This window comes from Chrysemys picta, chromosome 1 (genome assembly GCF_011386835.1).
Source record: "Chrysemys picta bellii isolate R12L10 chromosome 1, ASM1138683v2, whole genome shotgun sequence".
NCBI classification, from domain to species: domain Eukaryota; kingdom Metazoa; phylum Chordata; order Testudines; family Emydidae; genus Chrysemys; species Chrysemys picta.
Window position 1 is genome coordinate 190071945 of NC_088791.1, and position 12067 is coordinate 190084011.

Genomic DNA, 12067 nt, shown 5'->3' on the forward strand with positions numbered 1-12067 from the left:
TGTGCCAAAGTCCATGGGAGTCAATGGAAAAACTCTCACTGACTTCCATGGATTTTGGATCAGGCCCTAAGTGAAGATATCATACAAGGTCAGTTCTGAGACTAGTGGACACACCAGTCCCCCATTAAAATGACATGTGGCTGATAATGCAAGGGAACTATTTAATAATGCAAAATTTAAATAGCTTTGGAAATTGTACTGATGCTGATGCTTATTTTCAGCAGAAAGAAGGGACAAAATTTCTATTGAAGAATACTATTTCTGTTTAATTTCTTTTGTTATATGACATAGGACATTTCATTGTTGTTATGAAAGTACTTAGAAGATCAGCTGTTTGTCTTTGCATATTTAATAATATGCTTAGTATTCCCCTCATAGTTGCAACCTTACCAAACTGTAAGCCAATGTTTTCTCCTATGGCAAAAGGTAAACCTCACAATTAAAAAGCAGGGTCTAACTTTCCAAATCCTAATCAGGTGCACGGGGACAAAGTTAATACATCATCAATAATATTAATACATTATTATAAATATTAACATAGTTAATGTTAATACTCTTTAAAATGCTGGTGGGTGGTTGTGCAGAGGCTGGACATGTTTATTTTCTCAAATGTAGGAAACATAGTCTGTACTATTGTTTCAAATTGAATAAAAGTGAAAATCCTTTTCCTGAACAAGCATACCTAAATTGTAGAGAACAAAATAACAGATTTATATGTTATATGACTACCCTTAGATTCCTTTCACATGTAAAAGGCGTTTAAATACTTGTTATCTTACTCTTAGGTGTTTTGTGGCTTGACTCCCAGTTATTGGTAGTAGTACTGGAGTTACTAATGTAACTGTATATAAGTAAGAAAAAATAATAATAATAGAGTTCACATTTTCCATTTCTAATAGCAACTGAATTCAAAAATATCCCTAGATCCTCTCACAAAAGATTATTCAAACTTGAAATTAAGTTATTTAGATAAGGAAATCCAAGATAAATTTCAAAAGTACTTATGTATTCAGTATTTCATTGTTCATAGAGCTATCCAAATAAATGAAATTAATCAAGACAATTCCCCCCCCCCAAACCCAGAATCCAGCATTACAAATATGCCATACAGACAACTGTGTAAGTAAAATGTAGAAGAGCCTCTTAATTGCAATCTATTGCCAGCAGGAACTGGTGACGTTTGTAGGCATTACAATCTGCTCACATTTTTTCTTAATGCAGGCATGTAATCCGTAGTGATAAAGAAAAAAATCAAAATGTTAGCGATCCCTTTAAGGGAAAAAAGAATGCTATCCAGAACAATCCAAGCAGGTTTTTCACTAGCTCCGAATTAGTGAAACTTACAACAGGTAGTGCAGGCCAAAAGCTGTCAGAAAATTCTCAAGAAGTAAGATGAAACCTGTAAATGCCATCCTGAGTCTGCTTAAAACTAATATACCTGTTAAGGAGCTGCAGGCTATGCAACAGCAAACACAAGTACTGAGCTTCTAAAGTTGCTGACTTTCCTTATACTTTCCCTTCCTTCCTCAGCAAAAGCACACAGTAGATTTTCTTAAGCCTTGTTGAGTTTGTGAAAACAAATCTGCCTCTTTTAAAGAGACAGTACACTATTGGCACAAAGACTCGTAAGAAACAAAACAATCTCTCTCTGGCAGAGGTGACCTGTGCCTGCTGATAGGCTCCCCTCCCCTCCCCCCCCCCCCCCCCCCCCCATGTGTCCCCTCTGCTCTCAAGGACAGATGTTAAAAGAAGCTGTGCTGATTTACCTCAGCTGAGGAGCTGGCTCTCAGTGTTTTGTAATCCACATGCATGTTCACTTTTTGGTAGGGTGACCAGACAGCAAGTGTGAAAAATCGGGACGGGGGTCGGGGGGGGGTAATAGGAGCCTATATAAGAAAAAGCTCCCAAAGTCGGGACTGTCCCTATAAAATCGGGACATCTGGTCACCCTACTTTTTGGAGAAGGTGAATCCAACAGCAAAATCTCCATGCGGCCTGGTGCGCATTTCCTTTTGAAAACCATGTCACAGCAAAAGAAATTGAAAGAGTCAAGGGGTCATTTAAGTGTTCCGTACAGTTGGATCCAGTAGTGAGAGATTAGTGATGCACACGGAATTGGAAGGAAAGTTGCTTAAGCTTTTTCTCCTCTTCACAGATCTTGAGCTTTTATACTCAGATTATCAGGTGGCATACTTTCTTGGTTCACTGATCTTTTCACTCTATGTGATTCTAGCATCAGATCTCTACCTCAGCAGCCCCAAACTGGGCTGTCTCTCTCTCCTCCTTCTCCTGGCATTCTGATGATTTCCTCTAATCACTTCCCAGCCTGCTGTGAGAGCCTGCATGAAACAACAGTACATTTACCCTTTCCCTTTTAAAATACATTAAATTGTGCTGTCAGGACTAACCTGGAAATTGTTCAGTCGTTTGTTGGTCACAGGACCTAATTCTCCCCACCAGGGGCGGCTCTATGTATTTTGCCGCCCCAAGCACAGCAGTCAGGCGGCCTTCAGTGGCACGCCTGCGGGAGGTCCGCTGGTAACGTGGATTCGGCGGCATGCCTGCGGGAGGTCCGCCAGTCCCACGCCTTCGGTGTACCCGCCGCCAAATTGCTGCCGAAACCGCGGGACCGGTGGACCTCCCGGAGGCATGCCACCGAAGGCAGCCTGACTGCCGCCCTCATGGCGACCAGCAGGACGCTCCCCGCAGCTTGCTGCCCCAGGCACGTGCTTGGTGCGCTGGTACCTGGAGCCGCCCCTGCTCCCCGCACATGCAAAGGTTTGGAGCATAGAGTTGGACTTATACAATGGAAAGATACACAAAAGAACAATAAGAATGAGGAGTACTTGTGGCACCTTAGAGAATAACAAATGTATTTGGGCATAAGCTTTCGTGGGCTAAAACCCACTTCATCGGATGCATGCCGTGGAAAATACAGTAGGAAGATATATATACACAGAGAACATGAAAAAATGGGTGTTGCCATACCAACTATAATGAGACTAATTAAAAGACTTTTCTTTTTGCTGTTACAGACTAACACAGCTACCACTCTGAAACAAAAGAACAATGACATTTTAGGCAAAACAGGGAAGGTAGGGGTTTATTTTTTAAAAAGTGTTCCTGGTCATTTTCAAGAGGGTCGCTACAGTAGCTCAATGGCCTCCAGAACTATCCTGCTTTCTCCATACCTTACAGGGCCAGCCCAAGCTGCTTACCACAGCCTTGACACGGTAGAGGCCCGAGACTATACCAGGGTCAAGGCAGTCATCTCACATGCTTTTGATATCATCACCAAAATCCACTGGCAACGTTTCTACCAGGAAAGATTTCCCCAGGGTGCCAGTCTGCAGGCTATGGCCCAGCACCTTAAGGAACACTGCTGGAGGTGGCTTCAACTTGACAAGCAAACTGGGGAGCAGATCAAGTAGAGTTGGAGCAATTTACACAGATTCTCCCCACCAGCAGCTGGGAATGGGTGTTATGACACCAGTGGGGCCTTGGCCGATGCAATTAGGTTGGTGGAAAACTTTCTGGGGGCAGGTGGCACCACAAGAGCTGGGTGGTGACCAGAAGGCCCTAGACACAAGGTCTCCCTGCCCCGGGGATCCAGAGACTACTGAGGGCAGTATGCCTCAGTGAACTTGGGATTCTACCATGACCTGCAACCGTTACCCAGCCACAGCTTGGATGGGACCCTGGGAGTCTGGGCTCAGGGGCCTGAGCACCCCAAGGAGAAACCCAGCCCTGATGGGGAACCATCCAATGCTGGGAAGGGATAGAGCGAGCCCCCCAACCAAACCCTGCTTCTTGTGCGAAAGGCCTGGCCATTTCTGTCAAGAGTTCCTCTACATGGACTGCTCCTATGGGCAGGTCTGGATGGCGGATACCCAGGCCAGAAAGAAAGGGCCAGACAAAATCGTAATTCCTGTGCAGGTTAATGGGGTGGCTGTGCTGGCGTTGATAGGTTCTGGGTGTAGCCAGACAATGGCCCAAGTACATCTAGCCAGGCTGGGAGACAACCTACACACCATCTATCTACGGTATGTCCATGGAAATATACACCCATACCCCACTAGGGAAGTGCAGCTCATGATAGGTGAACACTCAAGGAAAGTGTGGGTCAGGGTAGCCCCTGCACTAGTTTACCCAGTGATTCTGGGTCAAGACCTGGAAGATTTTAAGAAGATTATAAAATCCTGGGATAATGACCTGCTGAGGGAAGAAGACCCCCAGGGAGGGACCCCCGAATCCCTGGGGTCAGGAAACCTAGCTTGAGTCAGGGATGAAGAGGACCCCAAAGAGAGCCTATCACAACTGGAACCACCACCAGGGAGGCAGAAGGCCCCCCAATCTGAAGACTGGGATTTGCTCATGGCCAAAATAGATTTTATAAGTGCGCAGGAGGAGGACCTGACTCTGAGACGGGCATATGAGCACCTCGTCACAGGCGTGAACTGGGAAGTGACAGACCCATGGCTGCTGCAACTATGCCCTCACTTTGAGCTATGGGAGGAGAGAATGTACTGGATGGCCAAGAATGCCCAAACAGGGGAAATACGGGTGCTAGAGATGGCACATACAATACCCTGTGGGGGTCAGATTGGGCAAGAGAAAACCTTCAACTAGGTAACCCTTAGGTTTTACTGGCTGGGGATACATGGAGAAGTCAAGGATTATTGTGTGTCATATCCCGAGTGCCACCTGACCAGGTCCACAATACTCCTGAAAGCCCCGCTCATCACCCTCCCTGTGGTTGGGACCAACTTCGAAAGAATCGGCATGGGTCTGGTGGGACCGCTCGAGAAGACGACAACCGGGTACCAGTTCATTCAATGATAGTGGACTATGCTGAGGCCATCCCCCTTTGAGCTAGCACAGCCACTCACATCATCCCCGACCCGCTGAAGCTATTCACCCAGGTCAGGGTAGCAAAGGAGATCTTAACCAATCAGGGGCGCAATATGACATCAAAATTGACGAAAGAGCTATGTGATCTCTTAAAGATTAAGACCTTAAAGATGTCAGTCTATCACCCTCAGATGGACAAGCTAGGGAGTGCTTCAATAAAGCCCTAAAAGGGATGCTGAGGAAGTTCATCGCCTAGGACCCACAACATTGGGATCAGTTGCTCCCCCTCCTTTCTACTATCCGTGAGGTGCCTCAAGCTTCCATAGGGTCCTCAACATTTGAGCTTCTGTATGAGAGACTACCCCATGGGGTGCTAGACCTCCTCCAGGGGATGTGGGATGAGCAGCCACCACTTCAACACAGTGTGGTCCAATACATAATCTGCCTGCAAGAGGATTTGGAGAGGTTAGGGGCATTTTCCCTGGGAAAACTTGTTGCAGGCCCATGAGGACCAAGAATGAGCCTACAACAGAAGGGCCCGGATGAGAGAGTTCAGGCCCATGGATAGGGGTCCTGCTGCTTCTTCTGACCTCAGAGTCGAAACTGATGGCTCAATGACAAGGCCCATTCAAGGTGCTAAGGAAGGTAGGGGCAAGTAATTATGAGATACATCAACCCGCTAAAAGTCTGGCTTGAGTGGGAGAGCCTCCTTATAGCATCATCTCTGCCCGAGCTGGAACTCGGCTCACACATGCCCCCAGGACAAGACACTGGACTGATTCCACTGGGAGAAGACTTTCAGCCGGAGTAAGAGCACTAGCTGTGGCAGTTGGTGGAAGCCTTTGCCTCGGTGTTCGCTGCGCTACCGGGGCATATGCACCTGGCACAACATCACAGATACCAAGCCAGGGAAAAAGGTCCGGGAGAACCCCTGGCTCCTGCCAAGGAAGATGTGTGAGGCAGTCCACTAGGAACTGCTGACAATGTTGACGTTCAGGCAGGGCCAGCTCCAAGTTTTTTGCTGCCCCAAGCAAAAACATTTTCCCACGCCCCCCACCGGCCCCGCCCCAACTCCGTCCCTTACCTGCCCCATTCCAACCCCTTCCCCAAATCCCCGGCCCTGCCTCCTCCCCCGGGCGCACCGTATTTCCCCTCCTACCCCTCCCTCCCAGACTTGCCTGGGGGGGAGAAGCAGAGCGGCGGTGCGCTGGGGGGAGCAGGCAGCAGTGGAGCGGAGGTAAGCTGGGTTGGGGAGAGCGGTTCCTCTGCCCCCCCGGGTTACTTCCTGCGGCCGTCCCCACGCCCCCCCACTGCCGCAGCTCACCTCTGCTCCGCCTGCTCCCCTGAGCACGCCGCCACCGCTCAGCTTCTCCCCGTCCCTCCCAGGTTTGCTGCAAAACAGCTGATTCACGTGGCAAGCCTGGGAGGGAGGGGGGAGAAGTAGAGCGGCGGCGAGCTTGGGGGAGCAGGCAGCAGTGGAGCAGAGATGAGCTGGGGGGAGAGCGGTTCCTCTGCCTCCCCCCAGGGTTACTTCCTGCGGCCCTCCCTGCCCCCCCCCCCCCCCCCCCACCGCCACAGCTCACCTCCGCTCAGGGCCGGATCCTGACTTTTTGCCCCCAAGCAAAAAAAAAAAAAAAAAAAAGGAGCCGGAGTGCCGCTCCTTGGAAAGTGCCGCCCCAAGCACATGCTTGGAGCACTGGTGCCTAGAGCCAGCCCTGAGTTGGGGTAGTTGAGGAGTCCCATGTGAATGGAGGAACCCCATTGTGCTGGTACTGAAAACCAACTGGTCAATCTGCTTCTGCATCGATTTCTGGAGTGTGAATGCTATATCAAAGTATGACGCGTACTCTATGGCCCGGGTCAATGAGCTACTAGACAGACTGGGGGCCCCCAAGTATATATTTACCCTTGATCTAACAAAGGGTTATTGGCAGATTTCCCTAATTGCCTAATCACAAGAGAAGGCCGCCGTCTCCACGTTGTTTGGATTATACCAATTTAAGATCATGCCCTTCGGCCTACATGGGCTGCGGCCACCTTTCAGTGCCTAATGGATCAGGTGGGGGGTGGGAGGCCCACAAGGTCTGCAAGACAATACCCCAGCACCGGATCTGAGGGGGGAGGCTGTGTGACAGTGTGTATAAAACCCTCTCTGGACAGAAAAAGGTTAAAGAGCAGCTCTGAGCTCAGGAGGCCCTGCCCCTCTGCCTTTGCTGAGAATGCTCCACTGGAGGTGGGGTTTAAAAGGAATCCGGACAGCTCTGTTGGGCATAGACAGGGCAGGGAGAAGGACCCACTCTGTGAGTTGTGGAGGAGGAGGACGTAGCCAGATCCAGACCAGGAGAAGGCATGCTGATGAGCGACAGCTTTTATGGGTCGGAGGCGGGTAGGCAAGCCTTGAGGTAGCGCTTGCAGGGACAAATTGCCACATGCCCTGGGAAAGAGGGAGGTAAGAAGTGGCCCAGGAAGGCTAACTTAAGGCACCCCAAGATGAAAGACGCTGGACAGGCCTCACAGGGTCCTGAGTTGACACCTGGAGCAGGAGGGCCTGGGTTCCCCTACTCATCCTATTGCAACCACTAGGTGGGGTGGCAGCCAGTGGCGGCAACCACTAGGTGGCGGACAGCGAACCCATTCACCACCCTCATCTCCCAAACTCTGCTCATGTAATATTTTTGCTGGATCACCTCACAGTATGAAGGCAATATAATTTACACAGGATTTGTCCCTTCCTTTTTCATAAGAGTCACATTGGTCTTATGGCTATGGGTGGAATTTTCAATCTCCACACATTTTGTTACCACAAATCAAGTTTAGACATGGTTTTGCCTTTTCTGTAACCCCTCTAGGGTTATGTAGTCACATATGCTTGTTCCCACAGTCTTCCTAAGTCTGTCCAAATACAGAAATAGGGTTTCTCTAGGTATCTCTTCATTTGGTGAACAGTATTATCTGAATAATACATGTCGTGAAAATCCATGTCCCCAATGTCAGGGTTCTAAACCACTTAATTGGATAGAGAAGGCTGAGTATCAAAAAATGTAATGCCACATTTTGGAAACAGGACATATCTCATGTAGAAGTTGTCCACATGGAGATGTAAGATACATTGGTTTAAAGATCTACATAGTCTGTATTTCTTTAACAATTGTTTGATGCAAACATGCTTCATCCTGTATGTATCATGAACTGCAAAATAGAGAATATTTATTCTGATGTCTGCTATCCTAATGCCATTTTTTTAGTGAAATCACATCCATATATTTAAATACTGGGAACTGAATGCCAAGGGCTTGAAAAACAAATGTAGGGTCAGCTCCAATGCCCAGTAAATATAATGGGACTCTTTCTTTCCATTTACTTCCATGGGAACCAGATTGGGCCCGTGGCTAGAGAGCTCTTTTCTTCCCTCTTAGCTATTCACCAGAGGAAGTCTAAGGCCCCAGTTCTGCAAAGCATTTAAGCACATACACAAATTCATCCCTATTCAGCAAAACACTTAAGCATGGGTTTATCTTTAAGCCCATGCTTAAATGCTTTGCTGAATAGGGATGGTTTGCTGAATCAGGGCCTAAATCAGAGGTCCCCAAACTGTGGGGCACACCCCCCTACGGGGACACAGAGGAATATTTGGGGGCACAGTGGGACCTGGGCCAGTCCCTATGAGGGGCGGGGAGGGAGCACCACTCAGCCCCACTCCACCCCCAGCTCCACTCTGCCCCCAGCCCTGCTCCGGCCCCACATCCAGACGCAGCCATGCTCCCAGCCCCAGCCCCAGCCCTGCCCCCATCTGTGGCCCCAGCCTTGGCCCCCTTACCCCTGTCGTTCCCCCTCCCCCGGAGCTACGGCCCTGCTCCCTACCCGGCTCCCTGTGCGGGGGCACAGACAGGGATGGGGGGGCATGATTGTGAAGAGTTGGGGACCATTGGCCTAAATGCATATTATTTCATCAGTGGTAACTTGCAACTTTCATATCTGAGAATGGGTCAAAATCTACTTAGAAAAGCGAAGACTTTCTATTTTGCTAAATCACCCCATTTTTGAGAGCCACTATCACAAATGCTTAGTTATTTGCTCATTAGAGAATGCTGGAATTGTGGTGGGTCACAAGGGTTTCAAGGAGGTTGTGGTCATCTGACCCTTATATATGGAATGACCTCCTTACCCCAGTTCATCAATCAACCACCCTCTCTTCATCCAGATCTCTTCTGAAAACCCATTTCTTCTGTGTAGCCTCCAAGAAGTAAGTCTGTAATAGAAAACCAAAAGAATCTTAATGGAACCTCAAGATATGCACACATCAAAAGGGAGTAATTGTGAGATCTTCTACCTGGGTTGGAGAATTATTTTGGGGGGTGGAAGAGGCAAAAGAAGCAGTCTATAGTTTTGCTAGCTCCAACCCTTTTTGTCTTAGTCCACTCACAAAGACATCTGTTTTTTCAAGAGCAGTTCAGGCAGAAATAATCACTGCTTTAACAAATTAGGCTTGGTCTTCTACTCCAACAATAGAGAGCAAATGGAGTCAATGAAAAGTAAACAAAAACACTCAAGAAACATCAGCTGACCATGCAATCCTCCCGCACAATAAGTTTCCATTAATTTCCATTAATTAACACAATCCAGATTCTCCTAAAACACAAAGAAAGCAAGTGAATGCCATTTTATTTGGGGCTTTTAGTAAAGTGGTAAGAATTTTGATGGCCACATTGATGCAGCATTTGTTTTGTTGACTTACCGTGTTAGCAGAAGATAGAATTCTGTATAAATCCACTGAGTAAATTCTGTTGACTCACTGTGGTAAGTGATGCTTGGAACTCAACCAAAATAGTAAGAGAGATGGTAAGAGATGTAATTTCTTGATATTGTTTGAAAAGGTTAGATGCAAATGTTGGTTGCTATATTTAAAGGAAAACATTTGTTCCATGTCAATAAGAAAGGGACGCAAACTTCAGAGTTCTGATCTGAGCTGGTTTGAGGTTGTGGGATGTTGGATTTGGTTCTGTGAAATGTGAGGACTTAGTTAGATGTGGGTGTTTTCTGTCAGGCCCATCTCTATATTTTTTGAGTTTGCGTTTTAGACTGTTAACTCCTTGAGGCAGGAACTTGTTTTATTTTTGTGTCTTCTAATGCATTGAGCATATTGTTGGCACATAACAAATGGTATATTCTGTAAGTCAAAGGAGAAGCAAATTTCATAAAACAAATTTGTTGATTAGCTTCTCCTGCCTTTATACTACAATTCAAGCTGATAAACTTCTCAGTGGGATAGGACTTTCAGGTGACCTCAGCTTTATTAAGGAAAGTGGTACTAATTCCAAAGAAATACTAATCCCATTTCTTATGCAATATGTTTCACATTTCTCAGTAACGTTCTCTAGGTTTATAACCAACCACTGTCCAAGAAAATGCACTTTAATCAGTCACCAACTATCAGATTTTTTTCACCTTCCAGCCGATCAACAATTATAATTAAAATATTTTTCTTTGTCACCAAACATAGAAAAAATATTGTATTGTCTTAGAGAGAGTTAGAGAGGCACAAGTAGGCATGGTTGTGCCTTATTTGTTCAGCATTGTGAGTCACTTCATCTGAATTTCTGTGCATTTTAAGAGAGTTGTTTAAAAGATCCATTGTGCGGCTTTTGGCAACAAAAAGAATACCAGCACTGTTTGGACACTAATTTAGAATTAATTTTAAAACATAAGTTGTAACATAAGGCCAGATGCAAAAATCCATTGAAGTCAGTGGAACAATTCCCAAGGATTTCAGTGGGCTTTGGATCAGGGCCCTAAAGAACTGTAGAATATTTTTTTTAATTTATCTTTGTTTTCTTTGTTCACATGCTGGAAGACACAAGTTAGATTTTCAGAATCACTTTGCATTTTTGGACCATAGCAGAATTTTTGGTCTTTCAGTTTATCCAACCTAAAGTTGAATTGAGTAAAAAAATGAGAAGCCAATTGCCGCGCTAATGAAAGTAATCCAGCCATGAAGATAGCTTTTCGGCCTTGATCTAGCCCAGTGTTTCCCAAACTTGAGACGCCGCTTGTTTAGGGAAAGCCCCTGGCGGGCAGGGCCAGTCTGTGTACCTGCCGCGTCCGCAGGTTCGGCCGATCATGGCTCCCACTGGCCACAATTCGCTGCTCCAGGCCAATGGGGGCGGCAGGAAGCGGTGGCCAGCACAGCCCTCGGCCGCGCCGCTTCCCGCTGCCCCCACTGGCCTGGAGCGGCAAACCGCGGCCACTGGGAGCCATGATCGGCCGGACCTGTGGACGCGGCAGGTAAACAAACTGGCCCTGCCCGCCAGGGGCTTTCCCTAAACAAGCTGCGTCTCAAGTTTGGGAAACACTGATCTAGTGTACTGTTAACTGACATCTCCTCTGCTGGGGGGATTGTAGGCCACCCTTGCAAGGGAATGGATTAAGTGATCCCATTCCTCACCTCTAACTCATGTGATCCTATGTCATGTGAATTTTAGAGGGTCAGATATAAACTAGGACTGTTTAAACCCCACAGGGTTTCGTTCACAATGGTGTTTGCAAACTGAACCCTGCATTGTGTTTCTTGAGGGATTGACCCCCACAAGATTGCATGGAGATTCAAGTTTACAAACCCAAATTTCCTCCAGACTCTAGGATCCACCTACTTAAAATCTTTGGGGTGTAGTGGTTTCCTGCTATCTCCTGGACATGGTTGCCCCCTTCCTCAGTCTTCAGAAGATCATGTCACCAGCTATGTATTTCTTTCATCTTTTATTTACCAGAGTTCTAGCCAGAGCTACTGCCCTCATATACTGGAGGGTAAGATTGAGGTCTTGAGGCAAGTTCATTCCTGATGTAACTCCATTGGGTCCTCTATTTTGGCTTCAATGGAGTCACCCCATGATGAATTTGGCCATTGAAGTTTGACATGTAATCAGAGTTATGATATGTCAGATAATTATGATCCACAAGACATGTTCATGAAATAAAGGAAAATAAGTGTTTTCCTTTAGGAAAATGCATGTTGATAAAATATTTTACTGTAGCTAGTGACTATAATCTTCATCACTAGAGTCTACTTGGATTGCTGCACCTATGGTAAAACACTTATTTTTAATATTTGCTTATGAAAGGCCTGCTCCTCCAGCTCTCATTGAGGTCAATGGCAAAACACTCAGGATCTGGTCCTAACAAAGCAACAGAGTCAGAACTTAAGATCTGGAACTAGCATTTGC

The 12067-nt window shown here is 46.8% G+C and overlaps 2 protein-coding genes across 6 annotated transcripts in view; one reads left to right on the forward strand and one right to left on the reverse strand.

Annotated features, from left to right (window-relative positions):
• The window catches only part of URB1 (URB1 ribosome biogenesis homolog), a 92440-nt gene extending 90869 nt beyond the window's left edge, over positions 1-1571 (reverse strand). Inside the window, exon 1 of the mRNA XM_024102762.3 lies at positions 1439-1571. The gene's annotated coding sequence lies outside the window, so the exon portion shown is untranslated. The remainder of the gene's footprint in view (positions 1-1438) is intronic.
• EVA1C (eva-1 homolog C) overlaps positions 1-12067 on the forward strand; it is a 69460-nt gene that overhangs the window by 1809 nt on the left and 55584 nt on the right. The window lies entirely within an intron of this gene.